The following is a 4332-nucleotide window of genomic DNA, read 5'->3' as shown; positions in this document are numbered from 1 at the left end:
ATAGGGCCTCATCACGACCCTGGCGCTAAGTGAAAAACGATGGCGGTAAATGGTTACCGCCATCTTTTTCCGCCAGGTCCGATCATGACATGTGACCGTTAACTACGATGCCATGCCGCTAACTGCGACAAGGGTCCGCGCCCGCGCCCGCCCACACCGTACTTAGCGCCATGGCGGAAAGTTACGCAAATCCCGACCCAAGCGGACATGCACCTAACGCCATCACCCAGCCCGTTAAGTACCTTACCACCATGGTGCTAACAACGCCATCGCGAACCAACCGTAAAGGGCCATGTTAAGTGAATGCAGCTGCCACAGGTGCACTGAAACAGCACAGGTGAAGGCAATACAGACTCAGGAAGTACAAAAAGAGCCCACCCCACCCCTTCCCACACCCAGACACACTCCACAATGATACCAATTCGAATGGCAATGTTGGGGCTGGAGGACCTGATAGCAATGCATGTGCTACAACAGCAACAACAACAACAACAACTACTACAACAGCAACAACACCAGGCAGCACAGAGGAGACGCAGGAGGAGAAGGAGGGCAAGGCAGGCCCAGCAAGCCCCACCTGCACAGCCAGTGCCACCACGCAGGCAGCCCCCAATCCCACGCATCAGAGCCAATCCATTCAACCTCACTGCTGAGCAGATCCACACCCTGTACCGTTTGGACCGGGACACCATCACCGCCATCGTAGACATGACACACAACGACATCGTCAGCATGATAGAAAGTCCAACCGCCATCCCCCCCCTACTGAAGGTAGTGGCTGTACTCCACTTCCTGGCCACAGGCAGCTACCAGCACACAGTGGGGCACCTGCATGGCATTTCACAACCATTATTCTCGCAAACACTCATCCAAGTGCTCGATGCCCTCCTCAAGCACACAGACAACCACATCTCATTACCACGGACTGCACAGGAGATAGCTAACACCAAAGTGGGTTTCCATGCACTAGCCGGCATACCCGGTTGCATTGGTGCCATCGACTGCACCCATGTGGAATTGGTGGTTCCACGTGCCGTGGAGGTACCGTACCGCAACCGGAAACAGTTCCACTCAATCAACGTGCAAATGGTCTGTGACTCCAACAAGATCATCACACATTGTTGTGCCCGATTCCCCGGATCAACCCATGATTCCATGGTCCTGAGGAACTCCACAATACCACGCTACATGGAGCAACATGCAGGCCCAAGATCCTGGCTACTCGGTGAGTCCAATGTAATGGAAGTGGGCAGGTGAATGACGTACCGATGCATACTCCACCTGGCAGAAAGGGGGGGGGGGAATGCATACTCCACCTGGCTGAAAGGGGGGGGGATGCATACTCCACCTGGATGAAAGGGGGGGGGGATGCATACTCCACCTGGCTGAAAGGGGGGGGGGATGCATACTCCACCTGTCTGTGAGTAACACGGAGATCGGAGACAGAGGATGGGCACTTACAATGCACACAACCCCTCTGCATACATTGGGTGATGGCATGCAAAACAGGCCATGGAAGCCATGAGCATATACAGGTAGCATTGTGTGAATAAATTAGGTCATGTAGATGTGAGCCAAATTAACAGTTGGAAGCAAGCCATGATGGAACATCATGTTCCTGATCAGACAACATGACTGACACATACATTCTCGCCTACATACAGGTGATGCTGGCTATCCCCTGAAGAGTTGGCTCCTTACACCAGTCCGGAACCCGCAGAACCAGCACGAGGAGGACTTCAACCGTGCACATACACGTACTCGTGTGGTCATAGAGCAGACATTCGGCCTATTGAAGGCACGGTTCCGAAGCCTCAGTAGGTCTGGTGGGGCACTCCTGTATGGCCATGAGAAGGTGGCAAAGATCGTCATGGCATGTGTAATGCTACACAATATGTGCGTCAGGCAGAATGTGCCCCTGCCCCCTGACGCAGAACTACAACCACCTGACGATGAGGATGAGGAGGGAGCAGATGGGGCGGCACCCCATGGAGGAGGCGATGCACAGGAGGGGCGTGCAATGCGCCAAACTATCATCGACCACTGCTTCTAGCACACATGGCTGGTGTGTGTCATATGGTGACTGCACTTGGGGCACTGTGTGGCACCGGGACATGCACACTGTGGACTGTACACCAATAAAGCACACATGCGCAAAGAAAAAATCAACACACTCTGGGTTTTTTTTCAAGGTAAAAGTGTATTCAAGACATGGAACGTTGTGACCCACCACCTCCCACCTCCCCCCTGCACACACACCCCCCCCAAACTCCCCCCTTAACTCCCCAACACACCTCCCCGCCACCCCCCTGCACACCCCAACACACCCACTCCCCCCTCCACCCTCCCCCCCCCTGGAATCCCAACAAAGGTGTGAGTTAGTCTGTGCAGCAGTGTCAGAAGTAGGATTCCTACACTGTCCGGCCACTATTGGCAGCCCCCTCCACTGGCCCCCGGGGCACCCCTGCCTGTGCTGCGGAGGTTCCTCCCCGATCGGCGGATGGGGCTGCTCGGTGTCGAGCTGGCAACCGAGGAGGATCCTGCCTGCTCATTTGGACGCATGGCCCGTATTGTCTGCACAAGGTCAGTGATGGTGTGCCGCACAGCAGCTAGTTCCGCGCAGATGTCCTTTGTGGACGACTCTATAGCTGCCTTCACTGTCTCTGCACATTTCTCCATTGCTGCACATGACCCCCCACATTCAGCAACATGTTCTTCGAGCAGCGAGGAAAGTTGCTGCTGCCGGGTGGCAATCGCCTCCAGAGAATGGTTGGTATTCTGGCCCATGGCTAATGGCAGTGGTATTCCCATTGGGCTGATCTGCCCCTGCAGCGGGGATGGAGTGGCTGGCCAATCGTCATCCTCTGGCTGACCCTGTGTGGCATCCGCATGCGGGCTGCTTAGGGACAGGTAGGGGGAATGAGGGTGGCCTGTGGGGCTTCTGACATCACTCTCCTCAAAGATCCCTGCTTCGCTGTCGGAGGAGGCAGCAATGGCAGCAGTTTCCCCAATTGTGCTGCTTGCAGCAGAGGCTGTGGCTTCTGTGGGCATGATTTGTGTGATGTCTGCTGCTGCTGCTGCTGCTGTACTGCCTGCTGGGGTGGCTGTCTGTGCCCTGTCCTGTTTCCCTTGCATGGATTTTGGCTGCTGTGGGGTTTTCCTCGGGAGGGCAGAGGTGGAGGGATGTGGTGTTGGCACAGTTGGCCTGGCCCTCTTGGTGGGTGTGGAGGCAGTGGTGTCCTCTTCCTCAAGGTCGGAATTTGAGCCTGTGGTGGGACAGAGGAGGGAGAGTGTTATTGATGGGTCTGCGGACATTGGCCGGGCATTGTGGCGACTGGCATCTTATCAGTTAGTACATGTGGCACATTTCATGCAGGGGAAAAAAGTTGTCTCCCTTTTGTGTGGAAGTAGCATGGAGGTATGTGGGTGGCTGCAGTTAGGGTGTACATACTGCATGTGTACAGGGTGCAGATCGGATGTATCTGTGGGCAGTCTCCGGCTGATGTGTTGCATTTACACTATGGGCCAACATTGTACTTCACATGAATGGACTTAGGTGAGATTTGCATGCCTTGATTTGAGCCACTTACCTGCATCGCCCGATGTCGGGGCTCCTCTCTCCATTCCTCCTACTCCTTCAATGCTCTGCATTCCGATTGTGGAGGCACAGATTTCCTCCCATGGCTGCAATTTTATAGGGGACTCCGATCCTCCCCCAGTTGCCATTGCCAGGTTCATGTTAGCTGATAGTATGCTCCTGACTCTGAGCCGGAGATCGTCCCACCGCTTGCGGCACTGTTTGACATTGCGGGGTGTTGTTCCCACGGCACTGACCCGCTGAGCTACCAGTGCCCATATGGCCTTCTTCTTGGATATGGCCGGTCTTGTCAGTTGGTTGGAGAATACCACTGCAGCGTTCTCCTGGAGGGTCTCCGCTAGCATGGTAAGCTCCTCTCTGGAGAAGCGGTCTTGCCGCTGGCGGTCACAGGCTTTTTTCACAACTTTAGGCATCTTCCTGCAGGTAGAAGGTTGAAGCCGGTATTTGCGGGGTCTCAGGCTCGGATGTCCAGTGGTTTCGGAGGATGGCAATGGATTGTGTTTTTAAAGATGGCCGCCGTGCTCTTTCCCGTTCCGCCGCGGTGACGCTACTTCCGGTTCCGCTTATCTACGGTCAACGCTAATTGCGGTGACCGCTAACTACGGTCACCGCTATGTACGGCGGTGGCGGTGGTGCACCTTGCGCCGCATACGATGCCGGTAGGTGCCGTTTTGGGGGCACTACCGCCATGGCGCAGTTTACATTACCGCCATGGCGTAATGCTCGTGCGCGAT

This window comes from Ambystoma mexicanum, chromosome 3q (genome assembly GCF_040938575.1).
Source record: "Ambystoma mexicanum isolate Mex_15411 chromosome 3q, UKY_AmexF1_1, whole genome shotgun sequence".
Taxonomy (NCBI): domain Eukaryota; kingdom Metazoa; phylum Chordata; class Amphibia; order Caudata; family Ambystomatidae; genus Ambystoma; species Ambystoma mexicanum.
This window is presented reverse-complemented; position numbering follows the sequence as displayed.